Here is an 18,960-nt window from a genome sequence, read left to right as displayed (position 1 = left end):
AAAAAAAAAAATAAAAAATAAAAAATGAGACAGCGAAAGGTATAAAAAAAACTAGCTTTATGACAAAATAAAACATTCGGTTCTTGGAAATATGACAATAAAATTAAATGCATTAAGAGAATCTTTAATATAATCGAATTTGAAAACTGTTAAAATAATGACATTTTAATTAATATGAAAATTAACATGCAAATATTTTTAATGCGTCCATAATATTAAAATCTGCTATGACCGTGACTTCGTTAGCGTATTTCTTTCATTATAAACTTCAACCCAGCCTCATCATTATATGTTTTTTTAAATAAACGTTTTATCAGAAAAACTGCATAAACAAGTATTTAATAATATGAAAGGTGTATTGCACGTTAAAAATTCAAATTTGATGTATTTAATTAAGGCTCGGATAGGTGGGCGTAGGTACTATTACTCAGGTACTGGTATGTTAAATACATTAATATCGATTAAAAATATTTAATAGGTAAAATGGATTTAAAAAGAATGTATATTTTATTTAAGGATTTCTTTTTTAATTTAGAAGTCACCAAAATCGACTATTCGAACATCTCCTGCGGGGTCTTACGAGTACAAATGTATGTAAAGCTTGTTTGTCTAACATGCAAGAGGTCACAGGTTTGATTCCTGACAAGATCAAGATGTAATATTAGTTCGTGATATTTGTTATTTGGAAAAAAAGTGTTTTTAATGTACAATGCAATATTTTTAAGTTCAAAACCACCAGTTTATATTTTTATTTGTGTACTACACTTTTTTTATTGCTACGTAGTTTCTTCGGTTTAAAATATATTGTAATTATGAATTTTGCAAATACTGTTATTATTAACATATTACAACAGAGATGAAGAACATTAAAGAAAAGGTAATATGGAAGTCTAGGCATCTACAGGGCTTATGACCTGTCAATGGCTGGTTTAAGTGGCCACTTTACACACTGTGTAAAATTCACCATTCTGCCTATATTTGAACATCTATATTCCTTCAATTCTTTCATCTGTTGATGTTTGTGAAGTTAAAGAGCTGAAACCATTATTTATGCGGGTGAGATTCATCTTATTGAATTATTTCACCTACATACTAGGCAACGCCTGAAAATGTTATTTTTTCAATTTCTATACTTCTTCATGAACCAGGTAATTTATCAACACCAGCCATTGACAGGTCATAAGCCCTGTAGATGCCTAGACTTCTATATTACCTTTTCTAAAATGTTGTTTATCTCTGTTGTAATATGTTAATATAAACAGCTCCTCAGGGAGTTGAATCCAGTCCTTGTCTATAAAAATTTGGACAAACCCAAAATATTGTTTACTGTTATTATTACTTTTAATTGTTAATAAAAATACTTTGACACAAACTGCTCAAGAGATGGCGCTACGATGCCAGTCATGACGTGAGAGTGGGCGGAGCCACGTGGAACGTTGCCATCGGCAGGAGGCCGCAAGTGATTCCTCGAACGATACTTAGATTCAGACCTCCCTAGGTATAAGACGTATTTCTTTATATTAATCGAATAAAATAACATATTTAACGTAAAAGCAAACACAACTTCTCACTTCTCGTAGAACTAAAAAAATTGAAAATAGCTGATACAATTTATGTTGACACTCAGTACATTTTTCATTACTACTTTTATTTTTTTCATACTATAATATTAAGTATTACCTCGATATTGAAATATGATATTAATTGAATATTAGCGATTGAGGGTTAAGACAAGATTTCCATATAAGCTTGGTTCGTTTACTTTGGGCGGGTGCAAGCGAGGGCGGCTGTGGGCGGCCGTGTCATATAATGAACTCAATATTCTTGAGTAGACTATTTGTACTAAAATAAAGACCCAGCCCGGTCTTCTCTTTACAGAAAACCAAATAGTTGTACTAGACTTGACATCACAGACGGCGCGTAGAATTAATTGAAATCTGTTCAGTGTGTTCAATAGAACTAAAAAGTATGACCGCGGTGGAAATTTGGAACAAACTCTGTATTACTTCACAGTCATACAGCGAAACTAAAATAAGGTAAATCTACTGACCATGTGTATTTGATTGATCACAAATTGTCAAAACTACAGTAAGGCGTACAATGAAAACTTTCATTATAGTTTGGGTGTTTGTAGCACTAACTTTGTGGATCACTGTAATACACAATTTTTTATTATTATTTTTTTTAAATTGAAAATTCATTGTTTTAAAAACCACTTTATTTGTTAACACAACCGACTAGTTTCGGCACCAACAACCCTCCCCTACTCTTTGTTGATACCCACTAATTTGTTTACTGTTTCTTTTATATATTACGTATATTTAGTTGGAAAAAATATCCCTAAAGAGGACAACGTGTTGTTGCCTTAACGAGTCGGTGGTGTAAACAAATACAATGGTTCACAAAACAAAGCATTTTAATTTTGAAAAAAAGTAAAAAATCATGTAAAACTCAGTGATTTGATGAAAAAATATTTTTTTAAGTTTTGAATATTCGGAATTGAAAAAAGTCAGCAGTCTTCCAAAATACTTCTGCAGAGATATTTCTTAAAATATACAAAACCTACGTAAGACCTGTATTGCAGTTTGGATATCAAAGATGTGCTAAAAAATCCCCAAATCAATTGAAAGATCAACGGAAGAGAAGAGACTTGAAAGAAACTTATAAACTACTCAATAATTATTATAACTGCTCCTTGCACGAGATATATCAATAAAATCCCAACACAAATATAGGGGATCATAACTTTAATCTCTTTTGTTCTCGATTTCACCTCAATCTCAAGAAAAACTGATTTTCGGCAGGGTAGTTTCAGACTGGAATAAATTTCCAAGCCTAGATATCCATTATATTTTAGTCAGCCAGTTCAAAAACTGTTTGGATGCTTTTTTGAAGGAAGCAGACAAGCGGGAACGCAATAAAAAACAATACACAAGATATAAGCGCATCAGCAAAGTCTGTCTGCCTATAACGAATAATACTTTTATTTTATTATTTAAAAATACAAAACAGCTTCACAATAATAGAAATCCATGCCCAGGATGATAAAGAATTGAATTATTTACACAAAATAGACAAAGAATCATAACATTTGTTTTTGACTAGATGGCTACACTCTGGTAAAAATACTGAACAATAAATCGAGTGGATATGAGTCCACCTCGTAATGCAATTGTTGACGTGTTCGCCTACCTACGACGTGAACTCGGTATGGATTCCTAGCAAAGCGACGTGAAAAATTTGCCTATCCGCACTCGATGGGTATGATGGTTTCGAAAACTGATTGTAAATACAACATATTACAACAGAGATAAAGAACATTTTAGAAAAGGTAATATAGAAGTCTAAACGTCTACAGGGCTTATGATCTGTCATTGGCTGATTTAAATTGACCACTTTACACTCTGTGTAACATTCCCCATTCTGCCCATTTTTGAATATCCTTTCCATGTTCTAGTCCATATTTACAAAAAATTGGACAAACTCAAAATATTGTTGATAAATCCACCTAGTCCACGAAGAAGTAATGAAATGGAAAAAAAATACGATTTTCAGGCGTTTCCTAGTATGTAGGTGAAATAATTTAATTAGATGAATCTCACCCGCATAAATAAAGGTTTCAGCTCTTTTTTTTTTTTTTTGCACCACAACAGGCCAGAAGGCCCAATTACAGTGGTAAATTACATCACAGAACACCCAGGCTTGAGAAAAATCACATTTTAATTTTTGTTTTCTCACCGGGAATCGAACCCGGAACCTTCCGTCTGTGAGTCGAGCGTCTTGACCACTACACCACGGAGGCCGCCAACTTTAACTTCACAAACATCAAAAGATGAAAGATTTGAAGGAATATAGATGTTCATTTGAATATTTATGGGCAGAATGGTAAATGTTACACAGTGTGTAAAATGGCCACTTAAACCAGCCAATGGCAGGTCATAAGCCCCGTAGATACCTGGACTTATATATTACCTTCTCTAAAATGTTCTTCGTCTCTGTTGTAATATGTTAATATTAACAGCTCCCCAGGGATTTTAATCCAGTCCTACAAGAATTGGGACAAACTCAAAATATTGTCGATTTTAAATACTGCAAACATTTTTTACCGGCCCACTCAAAAAACCAATTCTATGAGTTTTTTGTTTTATTTTGCATAAAGAACTAGGGTTTAAACCCTCGTTCCTAACCAGGTGAGTTTTTTTTATAAGAAGTCGAAGTTGTGTTGTCTTCTGCATCCAGGCTGATCTGATGAATAATATGAGTGAAATAAAACTCTGGTTTCTGACCCTTGACGAGTATTTTCGACTTGACTGCTGCTCCTAGGTAAAAATCTTTAATTAGAATATTACGTGGAGATAAGTACGCCTCGTTGTGTAGTGTTTTCAGTCCTGGGTACTGGCAGGGTGGATGTGAAACATGAATCTTACAGGTGATTTAAACTGCAATATTTCATTATTCCTGGACTGTTTCCAGCAGCAAAGAACCGATCTCTTTATTTTCTTGTAACAGATGATCGAAATATGCCGCATTTGATTAACGAATTCAGTGCCCTGTGTACCACTGGGTGTGGAAAGAGGAAATATGAAATTTATTAACGAGGAAAATTTTCTTAATTATTATGTCTTAACCCTGCAATAATAAGTGGTTCATAAAATCAGTTCACCCCTACGGGAAATTTGATACGAAAAATGTATTCTTACGCGCTGTAAAAATTAGAGCTTTAAATTGTTCGGCAAAAAATGTATTAAAATAATAATAAAAACAAAATAATTTGAACGACGTCATTAGTTCTTCCAAAATAACCAATGACGAAAGAGTATAGATATCGGGTTCACAGTAAGTGAACTGACGAATCAGAAGAGCTCATCAAAAAGAAGGGGAAGAGAACGTGAGACGTCACACGCGGAGTAATTTAAAAATATTGAACTTAGTGAAAAATCATGGCGCTGATATTTATTTTTACGTATCGTATTTACGATACTTAAACAAAATTGGCTTAGTTTAACAGTCTAATTACAAATAAAAAAAATGAAACTCCTCCTCATTGTTAGCTTAGCTTAGTATGAAGACAATAGCTATACGGAGATTTTATTTCTAATAACATGTGAGCTATGCACTTATCTATAATGTTCAATACATAATTCGTTGCCAGACCAATGCTTTTGCATAAATAAATCATAAGCCATCAAACTGGAAGGAAGCAATATATGAATACATTGAACATTCATAATTTACTGTCATCATGAACTTATTTAATTAATTGGCACCTCCCACCCACAAGAGATAAACTGATACACATAAAATATGGCTCTAACGATAGTTCAGTATATAATCAAATCAATAAAATGTTTATATGTAAAGGTACACACCTTTTATACTAATTTATTATTGTTTAGTACTGACTTTAATAGGTGAACGCTTCCGTGTATGTGTTTCTGTCAAATCATTTATATTTCAACCTATTTTTATGACTGCCATAACATAAATTGCAATTAAATGTTTGTTTACCCGATTTATTTATTAGTCAAAAGTAATAAATAAATGAAACATGAATTAAGTTGAGCGAAAATTAACATAGAGCCAAGTATTTTAGTTCAATGACATTTACGTGTTGAAAAATGAAATCATATTTATTAATTATCATGCATAACATTTATGTGAATATTAACTGACTAAATACTTTCATATACTTTTGAAATAAAATTAGCTTCCTGAAGCTTAATTGATTTATATATTATTCCGTTGAACAAACTTTTTCATCATTTTCATAATCATTATATCGACATCTACGCCAGGTGGGGAATAGGGCTCTGCATTGGTACACCGATTGCAGCGTATCTTGAATATCGTATCATTTTTGTTACATAAGGTGATCAGTCTTACGCTTCAGGTACCAGATTAGGGACTATGAAATATTCTAGTGTAAAAACACCCTTTTAAATAATATTTCATATCTACCATGTCGGAAGTCGAACCCTAGACTTCTTGCACGGTAGGCAAATGCACTAACCATTACACTACGAGGCCCATAAAAATAATACAAAAACATAATTAAAATAGCAAGGAAAGCAGAGACGAAGGAAATGTATATTTGTATATTTTTTTTAAAGGACACGCACATGTACATTGTACATAATATTATTATGAATAAGTGTGAACAGCGCCTTTTGAAAGCACTATTACAACTGAAAATTGTTTGAAAAGCGTCGAGGACAGGGGAATAATTGAAATATTGAATAACAGGATTAGAAAGCTTTCCTTACCCTTCAATTTAAGATGTCTTCAGGTGGAATAATACAATACACTTGATCCGTCATGTGAATATGTTCACAGGTGATTGGCACACGCAACGGGGAGCGAACCCTCGCATTGTTGTCCGCGCGACAATGCACCCCGTTTTTTTAAATACAGGTAAGCAAAAAAAGGTCATAAAACTGTTAGTGATGTATTGTTAGTTTAGAACTGCTTACCGCAGATTTATGTGTAGCTAATTCTACCTACCCGGAAGACAAAATAAACAATGGGCTTCATACACAAAAGATATACAATTACTCGCACAAAGATAACCACAGAAAACAGTTGATTTAATCATTAAACCGTTTTGCAAGGTAAGCGTAGATAAGTTATTTATTGTTTACTCTGAGCGCGGATTTTATAATCGACGTCTTGTCTCACTGATAAGCATATAATGTTTCACTTCACTATATACGTAGTAACGCGTATTCTTCAATACACGAACATTGGACCACATATACTAAATTTATCAAACCGGAAGCTGTAGTCTATCGGTAGCGTTATTTTCACAGAAGCTTTCGATCGAAAGTTTAACACAGCACACACACATCCGAAGGCAGTCGCGCCGGCCAATAGGACGCCGAGAACTAATAACATTACCACTAAGCGGCCGTAGTCGAAAACGCTTTGATTTCCCGCGCAAAATCGCCCACAGCGTCAAAAATTTTCACACATTTGTCTATTGTTTTCACAGTTTCGCGGCAAACGGCAATAGATGTTCATTAGTTTGAATTCGCGCATGCGTACGTCCATCATCTGCGCAGGTCAAATGAATACTGATGGGAGCCGCGTTCGGTCCCGCGCGGCTTGAAACCGCCGTATAGTAAGGGAGAAAAAAGCAGCAAGGTACGTTTATTTTGTATCGTTGCTTTTTCGTTTTAAGTGCACTGGTTTGATTTCTTTTACTCCGGGGTGGCGGCACTATTGATGTGATACCTGGCGCAGGTAGTGTTGGCGGGTCTAAGCAGTAGTTGGAACTACCGCCGCTCGGCAGCAGAGAGCGCTCCCGTCGGAATGTTTGCCACGCACAGCGAAGCGAGGAAAATAAAATAAAAGCCTTTTCATAAGGTACAAAAATAGAGTTAACTATTAGAATCATTGAAGTTTGTAATTCAGGAAATACGCATTTTGCATGTCATTTTCAGAATTTGTATCGTGCTAAAATACACCCCAAATTCGACTGAAAATGAAATAATCATAGAATTTTATTGAACGGTGAATAAAAGTTAATTCGGTTAAATCAAATTTGTATTTTTGAGGTCTAAATGGAACTAAAGAAAGGAGTAATCTTTTTGATAAAATTGCATTAATATTTATCAGGAAAAAAAACCGGTGTAACTTTTTAAAAATATTTACAGATTAACAGGATAGGTGTCGGTAATAAAAAGTTTTCTTAATGCATACATAATATATAAAAAATATTGACAAAACATAAATATTGAATGATAATATTGGGTGTTTATTTTGTAGAACCTATATTTAAACTTATAATATAAAACATTAAACACTTATTTGAGTCTACTGAACATAATATAAAAAAAGTTTTTATATTTGTAAAAATAAAATAAAGTGTTCAGTGGACTCAATCAGTGTTTGATTTCTAAGTTAAAAACATAAATAAGTAAAACTTTTGTATGTAATTCAAAGGTTTTAAAGCAATGAAACAATTACTTATTAAACAAATGGAATTCTGAATAATGAATTGAATCGGGTCGTGGTTCCGTGTCGCGTACTCACTCATCCAAATGTCCGAGGTTCGAATCCCACTATACCTCAACTTGATCATCATTTTCTAATAATCAGTTTATATAATATAATATTTCTCCTAAATTTTAGGTAAATAAAATAATTTTGGAGCACACATTTCTTTTTATTCATAGAACAACAACGGATGGGCGAAAGTCCGACATTGACTTTTTTCATATTTGATGTTGAACAGGTTTTATAAGGGCTTTGTATTCCAGTTTAAAAAATAATAAAAAAATGTATTCAGTAAAACTAAACCAAGCTTCACATTTTAACTTATCGAGTTTTGGCTTATGTGTTTTTTAATTTTTTTTTACCAGCTCTCATGTAAAGTTGAAGAAAATCACATGCGTCGATCATGACAATTCGGGTATATGATAAATTGTTTTCAATTCTCCTTATAATTTTTGTCGCTCAATAAACGTTTTTATTTAATTTTGCGAAATCCAAACGCCGATGTGAGTTGCAAGCGCGGCCTGGTAAAAAAGCCTCTACTCTCGTAATTCATGGACGTAAGGCATGCAGAAAGATGGGCACATAAAACTTAAACCAGGTTTATTACCAAGAGGCACGCGTAAGTACGAGATGGGTCCAGAACATTGGAATTTTCGAGAAGTTCACTTACCTACGAGTAGACTTAATAGTAGATCTCATGCCGAAGGTATCGGGTGACTCACTCCAATCTTCGATCTTGTGATGATAACAAAATATCGAGTAGAACTATCGTGTAGTCAGAGACGATTTCTATTTTGAAAAATAATATAATAAAACAGTAATTTTATTGTAAGGAAAATATTTTTTTTTCATTTATTCAAAAAATAAACAGGGTAACCTGTAGGTTAAATGTTTATTAGTGACCGACCGAAGATTTGGTTTCAGCCAAAAATTGACCGAAATTTAGACTAAGCTGAAACCTGCGATCGGAATGTATCGAATAACGTTCGGTTCGGGTGAACAATTTTTCTTAAACATTTTTAAAGTTTCAAAAGTCTACAAAATACTTTCAAGTAAAAAAAAATTGTGCTAATCATTAGTAGCATAAAAAATATTTTTAAATTTGTAATTTTGAATTCCCGCAAAAACGGTCATTCCATTTTGCCACGCCCCTAATACGTCATGATTCATGCTCATTTGTTCCTGGCAATTGACATTTGTTTAGAACGTTATCACGAATCTTGACGTCACAAAAACCTAGGTCAATTACGTCGGGTTCTTCTGGCAACGTATTTTAATAAAATTTTCTCCGCAATATCCGTATTGATTTCGAAAGTACGATTAATTATCCTAAATCTATTTCATATATTTTTATCGGTATTCGTAATATGTGATATTTCCGTATAAGAGTTGTTGGATAGTTGTCCATTTAAATGGTTAGTTACTGAATTGCCATTGCCTTACATAAAACATAAAAATAAGACTGATTTTGTGATTTGTTAAACCATTGTTAGTAGTTCTAAGATCTTTCGTATTTATATTTTAGTAATTCCTTTTTATTTAATAAGTTAAAGCTCCTATAGCGTACAGTGTATAACTGTAACATATAAGTTGTATGTTTAACATAACAATGAACAATTTAATATATACCTTTTCTTTCATGGTAAATTTTATTTATCACTTATTTTAATGAAATCGTAAGGTTTAACAATGAAATTTCTAATTTTAGGCGTTTTGAAGTGACTTTTAACTTTTTTAAATAAGTTTCGGTTTTGATCGAAACTAGGACAGAAACCGAAATTTGGTTACGGTTTTGACTATAACGGTCCGTCTCTAATGTTTGTAAAAAAAATATATTTTACCTATAAATAGTAAGACCAGCCATCAAAAAACCTGTATTCAATTTATTGTAATAAAATAAAGCGACGGTTTTAACCACATAAAAAAAAAAACAATAAGAATTAAAAATAATTTTATTCGTTTAAATTACAATAAAAAAAAGAGAGAAAACAAGTAGATAGTGGGAAGGTAAAAGAAGGAAAGTGATAAGGACTGGTAGAGGATGAATGATGGAAAGTAGGAGAGTAAAATTGCATTTGATGGAAAGACGAAAATTAAGAGCTAAAAAAGACAAAACGTCTATTCTCTGTTTTCTAATCTTTTCACATCAAGTTTGTTCGTTCTCTTCTGTTCCTATTATATGGACTGATAATATTTATCAGTCCATATATTTAATATATCTGGACCATTAACATTCTTGTTAAATGTTTTACATAGACGAAGGATGGTACCTAGAATGTTTTCGATGATTAGTTTTAATATTTGGATTACAGAAAAGATCGGACGGTCTAGAGGAGACACTGTAAGCGAGTTGATTCATTAGTCAAATCAAACTAACTATTGAAATTTTTTTAAAGCAGGATCTGGTCGTAAATATCTCACAAATCTCTTATCTCGTAAACACGCAGGTGTTAATGAATCAAGTTTATGAAATATAAAAGAAGCCCTTTAATTTTGAAAAAATCCAAGTGAAATTTTAATGAAAAGAAAAAAAAATTATAACTAGAGGGGGAAAAGGCACATTTCGATTTTTTAGGAATGGTAAATTTATTATTTACATAAAAGACGAGTGATACTTAAGCGAAAAGGCGGTGACTGAGAAATTTGTAGGTATTTTAATATTGTTTTTCCTGGCACTCTCGCAAATGCCTTCCCGATACTGAGCAAAAAAGACAATTGTACGACGCGACGGACTAATTTTGCCGAACTAAAATCGACAAAATCGACGTTTTACTGAACTTGAACGTTTTACAAAACTGAACAAATGTTGTTGTTTTTTTCAAAAAGAGTATCAAAGTGAAATTTTCTGCGTCCGTCGATACGTTTTCTTTTGTTTAAAATTAGTTCTTATAATTGTATATATGCGTTTAATGACGGCAGATAAAACTGAGCGCTTTTATAGATTTCGAGGTGGCTCGGGTTTCCGTAATAAACAATTTGTCAACAAAACAAAATAAATCATTAGAGCAACGACAAAAGAAAATATCTGTACTTACTGTGTAAAAAAATCATGGCTCTTGGTTCAGGGAGAAAATACGGGAATACATTCGTATGAATAAAAGTGAGACTGCGTTTCCTCTTAAATTCCCAGTTTTGAAATAACTAGTCACTAGTTTTAATGCTTTCGTGACATCTTCGGGACCGGTAAATTTACTATAAAATGTCGTAAAAGTGTTGAAATCGATCACTGGTTATTCCAATTTATAAGTTTAAGATCACTGATGTTTTGTTTCACCACGAATTTTTGCTTAAAAACATGAATGGAATAAAGAAGGTTTTTAAAATTTTGGTGTCGGCAATTTATTTTTTGACACACAATACTAAAATGATTAAGTAGAACTCGTACAATACTTTCGTTTTTCTTTCTCTGTAAATTAAAAGGTAAATTTTATGGCATTTTTTAAGAAGTAGAAGTACGAGGTTCTAAGTAAAATCAAACAAAGGAGGCACCTAATCAAAACGATATCAGAGAGGTGAGCCCAATGAATCGGCCACATTATGTGCCATGAGGGTCTCCTGCTTGACATAACAGAGGGAATGGTTGAGGGGAAAAATCACAGAGGGCACCCCCGACAGTAGTATTTAGAGCAAGTATGCGAGGACTTGAACTACGCCTCATATATTGAGCTGAAGAGTGCTGCGGAGAACTGAGCGCAGTGGAGGACAAGATGCAGGACTTTGCTGCCCACCATCCCCAGGATTGACACTGCAAAGAAGATACAGTTCAATACAGATCATCATCTCAAGTATTATTTTAAAACCTCATTTACATTTTTATCATGTTATTCTTTTTGTTCAGTTTTTTCATAAAACGTTCTTCATATAACTGTTTTTATTGGCTTAGGCCGTAAACATAATAAATAAATAAATGTTTTTAGTTAAAGTTTTTTTTTAAATAAATCCTTGGAATTGTAGTACAACGATGCATGTGATTTTTTTCAACTTTACGTGAGAGTGGTTTAATTTTTTTTTTACATTTTATGTCACAACTTGATAAGTGTAAAAGTGTACCATTTGATACTTGGGTAAGTTGGATATATTTTCAACCTTCGAAAAAGATACTTTGTGTAACTTTTTCAAATTCAAATATAAAAGAAAGTCCAAGTCCCATTTTTTGCACATCCGTCGTTGTTCTACGATCCCGACGACATTTTCTATCAACACTTTTACTATAATAATAATAAATGAATGCATTTAAAATAAATTTATGTACAATTATTATAGATGGTTTAAGAATACAGTTCTGTGTGTGAATGGAACCAGAGTGCTTTTGGCTCGATGGCGAATTTCAGGTTATTGGACAAATTATGATAAATCATTAGAATTGTTTGTAAAATCGCAGTTTAACCCACGCAAGTAGCGTTATCAGAGGTTATTAGAAAATGCTGATAACGCTGAAAATCAGCGCACAAAGTGCTTTTACTTCAAATCATCAGCCATTTTGTATTTCCCACTTATTGGGCTGAGCAAATATACAAACTAAATGAGTTAATTTCCCTAACGCAAATCAAGTGCTTGTCATAATGATCAATTACTCGCATCGCGAGATCAACACGGTAATGCATTTCAGGCAATTAGCCTTATCAAAGCTCCTAGGTAAGAGCTTTTAGCTAATATTATTTGATCCCTTTCGATTCACTTATCAGTGGGAATTATTAGAAGCATAAGTAAACAAGCTTAATCATTTCTCGTCACCGTTGATTGAGGTTAAGCTTGAAGCTTTGTATTTTTTGCTTCCTAATATGTTCTCAGAGATAGTAAAAGCCCAGAATATAATTATACAACTTTGAAATAAGGTATTTTCACAAAACAGGAATTACGTTGAAAATTTATTTAAGAGTGGATTTTTACTATTCTAAAACTATCAATGTATAAAAAATAAGTTTTTAATATGGAAGTTTAGTTCTACAGGAAATAATCACAAAACTTTAAAAAATCTTAGCGATGATATGACTCAGAAAAAAAAATTGGCTTATATTGATGATGTCTACAAAAATTTGGACAAACTCAAAATATTGTTATATTGATAGTTTATTACCAAATAAAAAAAATACCAGTTAACTTCCTCATTATAAGACTGAAGCCTTACCTTCCTGTTACTGATAATTGAAAAACCCTCCATCCGGAGTTTTAAAATAGTGCCTAATACCCGACCAGGTGCGAATAGGGGTAAGTTGATGATGATGATTATGTTTCCAAACCACAACCCGGACGCACACAGTTGATCGCGTGGCGGATACGAGCCAAATATTTATTTTAAAAATAAGTTCTCCATCTCTGTTGACATATTTTATATATAAAATAATTTTCTGACGAACTTTAATATAAAAAAAATATCGGAAATTAATTCATAAACTCTCGCGAATTCCATCCATTTTAGAATTTATTTATATTTTTTAAATCCATATTTAATTGCTAATGACAATATTTTCAACATCTTTTGGAAAGGTTGTCTGAGTCTTTTGTTTAGTTTTGTCTGATAGCTTACCGTATTATTCCAGTCCCTGATTTATTAGTCTCGACTGTCCTTGTCTCGTTTTAGAATGTTGTATGTGCTTCTTCTTCTACTTCTTATGGTTCCTCTCCCCGATGGAGGTTGGAAATCATCATTGCGATTCTTACTTTATTGGCAGCTGCCCTGAACAAGGACTGAGTGCTGCAATGGAACCAGTCGCGCAAGTTTTCTTCTACCATGTTGTATGTGCAATTGTTCTTATATTTTCGTATCGTGTCCGTATTTACTAGTTTTTTTTCAGGTATTAGTTGTTTGTTTACAATTACATCAATGGTTAATTTATGAATAAATGTTGGAGATTCTTGTTGAAAAAGTTAATTTGATTATTTAGTTTGTTTAACGAGTTATTTATTTGTTGTTAGATAAGACAGATCATATATTATACTAACGTTAATATTTTATTTGGCTGTCTTTCTAGTCCGTTTATGTCATTTTGGTTATGCACATATTTAAAACACTGTCGATCATTTTATCAAAAAAATATTGACAGTTTATGCGTTCAAAGCATATGGAGGTTAATACCTATCTAATGATAACCAATGGTTATAATCTAACTTGACATTTACGATTACAAACATTTAACATGTGCTAGTGCAATAAGGTGTAATGTATTATTATATTTGATGTATATTTGCATAAATTAAATGATAACATGACACTGTTTCAGTAGACCTAGTTATCACAGGTGTTAGGCGTTAGGTAAAGATAACATTAAGTATTTTTACCATCAAATTTTCTGTAGAAAAAAAATACTTAAACAAATCTTCGAAAACGCATGAGAAAACGACGAGAAAAAATCCCAAAAACTTTTAATATGGATAACGTTAAAAATAGTTAACAATTGATGATGCAATATAGATTTTATGCATGGCTAATTGATTGTTTTATATACCTTGGAGTATATGTAACGAAAAATAGCAGCTTTCAAAAAGAACTGGGAGTGCGGGTGGGAATAGCAGGCGTCACATTCAATAGTATGAAGGCTGTCTGGAGAAAATTTACTCAAAGGAAACAAATGCCGCCTATAGGCGCCCTATGATCTCCTGTACAAAACAATGAAAACTCTGCCTGTTCGAGGACTACTGTGGCTTTGCATCATTTTGGAACAATGTCATAGTAATACATTCAAGTTTCCTCTCAAACATAACCATAATACACGCTTCACGTCTAATGATGGCTTGGTAGTACCAAAAGTATGTAATAAATATGGAAATAGAACTCTCAAATATTTAGTACCTAGAATTTTTAATTTATTACCAAAAGAACTTAAATTTAACTCACATCGTAACAAGAGCAAAAAAAGAGAGTGGCTACTCGATCAAGAGTTTATATATGAATAGTAGCTTAGGTGTAAATATTTTATTTTTTCATATATTTTCTTGTATTTAAAAAATAAATTTATGTATTATTATTTGTATAAACATGTTTATTCTGATCTTTCCGGCTGTTAATTTTTATATGTTATTCATTGTTTTTATAAATGTAAATAATATTATTAAGTCATTATAAATATAATCTTCACCAACAAGCTACAAAAAGTGGCTTGGTGGGATTTTTGTTTTAGTAAAAATATAACAAGTGAAATTTTTTTAAATTATAAAAATGTATAATTATGCCATTAAATCAAAATAATTTTTTAAAAATATTTATATATATATACGGATGTGAATCGTGGCACCTCACTAGGGCCCAACACAGCGAAATTCTGAGTTTTGAAAATAGGTGTCTCAAAAGAATCTTGGGTGTGCGGTGGTTTGATTTTGTAAGGAATTAAGTAATAAGAGAACGGACGCAGCAAACTCCGGTGACAACTGTCATCAAGCGGAGGCGACACGGTTGGCTTGGCCATGTAATACGGATGCCTACTGAAAGCCTTAACCACGCTTGCCTACTTGAATAAGGCTTCGGGTTCTCGACGTCCTAGAGGTCCACTGCTGACTGTTCGTCGGCAGTTCATGTCAGGACTACGAGACACGAATCTGACTTAGGAGGATGCACAGGAGCTGGCCGCCGACAGAGATGCTTAGAGAATCCTTGTGGACACCATATGCTCCAACTAGGGAGCGTACATGGAATGAAGAATTAATTGTTTTTGTTTGTTGTGTAGGGTTTGTTGCAGCTTAAAAAACCTGGTATTTAATGATACCAGAAAAACGTAAATATTTTGCTTTGAGCGCGAAGTAAAGTTTGACAGCTACAACAGCACCATCTAGTGGTTAAGATTTGAAAAGCCAGTTACAGTACATGCGTCAGATAATTTGATGTCTGGGATGACATTATGCGGACGTGCCGTAAGGTACGATGGCAACACATCAGAAGAAATGTTGCCATTGTGATAAATAAATATTATCATTTAGGTTTTTTTACATCGATAATTTTGTTAACATATTACAACAGAGATGAAGATCATTTTAGAGGAGGGAATATAGAAGTCTAGGCATCTATAGGCCTTATGAACTGTCATTGGCTGGTTTAAGTGGCCACTTTACACACTGTGTATTCACCATTCTGCACGTATTTGAACGCCGATATTCCTTCTATTTTTCTTTGCAGTGATGCTTGAGAAGAGCTAAAAACTTTAACGACGTGGGTGAGATTCATCTTATTTAATTATTTCACCTGCATGCTAGGCAACGCCTGAAAATATCTTTCAATTATTATACTTCTTCAAGGACTAGGGGATTTACCTTCAATGTTTTGAGACTGTCCAAACCTTTGTAAACAATGACTGAATTTATTCCTATAAAGAGCTGTTAATATCAACATATTACAACGGAGACGAAGAACATGTTGGAGAAGGGAAACTACAGTATTGTGTGAATTAATTGAATAAAATTTCTTATAATCTACAGTCCATTTGTTATATTTACTAGCCCAAATGAGCCTTTGCTTCATAATACGTGTCGTCAGGAGTTGTTTCTTCTGTGGTCAAATTGCTTTTCTTCCAGATTCAGTGAGTCTTCTTCGTACTGTTGAGTCATGTATCATCAGCCCAGTGGCTGCAAAATCTCTTTGAAGTTGGTAACTTGTTTTTCTGGGGTTTAATTTACTATTTCTGATTTAAGATATTTCATCTCGGACACTAGTTTTCCGGTTTCTTCCACATTTCCTGTTTTTTTTTGCTTCAACCAACCCTGCTTCTCTTTTTTGCTTAATAATCTTACTGACTGCTCCCTGACTCACAAAACATTCATTTGTAATCTCCTTCTGAATCATTGATGTATGTTCACTTAATATTTTTCCTTTTCTTCGGCTTGATATCCATGATTTAAACCAACTCAAAAACCCTGTTTAACATACAAGCAATTTATAAAAAATAACAGTCCTTTATTGAGAAAATGTAAAAAAAACAACAGATAGTACACCAACAAACACCAACAAACACCAATATAAGCTCCCAAAGGATTGATGAATTGTAAGTCATAATTTTTGGCGATAAACAACTGTCAAATTGACATATGAATGTTGCTATACGTAAAAAATTACGAAAATTACTCTAATTCCATTAATTTGCATAAAACTGTATATTCTTCTGTAGAAAAATTATAAGAATATTTCTATTTTCCCTTCTCTAAAATATTTTTCCTACGCATATTTCTGAAAGCTTGTATCGACTTAAGTATACCGTCTCGATCCATTTCGATGAAGATATTGTTTTGTAATCGCCCATCAGATAAGCATGGAATAAGTTTGTATGGTGGTTTTACCAGTATATTTTGGATTTGCGGAGTATGTATTTTTGGGTTGCTTCTATGACGGAAAATAAAACACGTGGTAAACATAATTTTACTATTTTTATTGTTTTTAATATTTATTGGCAGTGCAATGCGTGATTTCGAGACCCATTCCACTAAAATACAATATGTTTATATCGACTGACACTCACACGTTCAATTTATAAGTATTACGACATTGTTATGTTCGGATCAAGAAATAGTATGAGTTATCACTTTTATATAAAAAACACAGACTTTTCGCTAGGATATCGCAAAAACATTTTGCATCAAAATTTAGGTGCTTTTATTTTTAAACATTCGTAATATTTTAACATTCTATAACTTTTAAGTCTTCATTTATTAATTTGAGCTTTATAGTTACTAAGTAATACTGCACCTGGGCAAATATTAAGTCACCCAAAATGGACCATTTTATATTTTATACTCTATATTATCTGGTGTTTTAAAATAACGTTTTAATTTTAGTCGTTAGACGTTTTATGATTTATTACGATATTTTTATACTAACATGAATATGGATGAAGAAAAATATTCATAATGACGAAATGTACAGTTAATAAATTGTTAGGTAATTGTTACTGCTAATGAAAAAAGTACAACATATTCAAGTCATACAACACATTAACTGTGACAAAATCATATCAATTTATTGAAAAAAATCTTCCGTTTATTGGTTCAAAAAGTTTTGGTCCTAATTACAGCTTTATTAAATATAATAATAAATGGTTACATGTAACTGTGAATTATTTTTTGAAATTACAGAAATTTTCTAAAAGAAAACCCTAACATATTCCCACACAAGCAGTAACAAAAAACGACCTGATACACGTATATTAAATTAATGCATTTTTTCTGCTATAACAATCGATATTTATTTTATAATTATAAGAGCTGTATTAATTGCAATTCGCAAAATAATACAAACATTTATTTTTAATAAATTTTACAATTAATTCCCGATGTTCACACAGCACCTGCATTTTTCGAAAATCTGATATTTTGCATCTTAAACATTAAAAACATTTTTCGTATATCTATTATGAGTGGAATAAATTCTATGGAAACATGCATTAAACTGTTTTACTTATCTGACCTGGCTCAAACAATATATAAATATATAACTTTTTTATATATTTTAATATTTGGTGGCCGTATAGTTTCATAAGGGGTGTGTTATATTTCTTCATCTATGACAACAATGATTATGTAATTACAGTTTATACTCTAAATTTATTACAACATGCCCTGGAAAAACCAGTTTTAGAACTACCTACCTACCGAAGCATATTAAATTTATTTACAAGTTACAATTTTTTATGTAATTCGATATATTTTATCATCTCCATCGTATGAAATTTGGCATATTGGTCAGAAAATGTACAAAAGGTTTTGATTTAGGATCAAATTAAACTTGGCTTGGCTTTTTTATAATATATGTGACTAGCGTCAAAACGATAATTTTAATGTATAATCAGAACTTACAATCATTCAAAAAAGTGGTTCTTTCATTGCATGTAATTGTTTTATTGGGGCATATTTTCTAGAATTATTTCATTAGAAATAATCTTCATTGTTAGACGAGAAATTTATCTACAAAATGTACAAATGCATTATCGTACATTTTTTCATTTCTTATCGAATTCGAAATACGTGCAGTTCTTGCTGTCAATCGAT

At 32.3% G+C, this 18,960-nt stretch overlaps 1 protein-coding gene across 1 annotated transcript in view; it reads right to left on the bottom strand.

Moving 5' to 3' along the window:
- The window catches only part of LOC148279013 (uncharacterized), a 103,121-nt gene extending 96,049 nt beyond the window's left edge, over positions 1–7,072 (bottom strand). The window contains exon 1 of the mRNA XM_088230571.1: positions 6,264–7,072. The gene's annotated coding sequence lies outside the window, so the exon portion shown is untranslated. The remainder of the gene's footprint in view (positions 1–6,263) is intronic.
- Positions 7,073–18,960: the final 11,888 nt, after the last annotated feature.

Source organism: Micrasema longulum, unplaced genomic scaffold (assembly GCF_059751315.1).
Source record: "Micrasema longulum isolate JH-2025_06_02 unplaced genomic scaffold, ASM5975131v1 h1tg000783l, whole genome shotgun sequence".
NCBI classification, from domain to species: Eukaryota; Metazoa; Arthropoda; class Insecta; order Trichoptera; family Brachycentridae; genus Micrasema; species Micrasema longulum.
The sequence above is the reverse complement of the archived record's forward strand: the minus strand, read 5'-3'. Positions and strand labels throughout refer to the sequence as shown.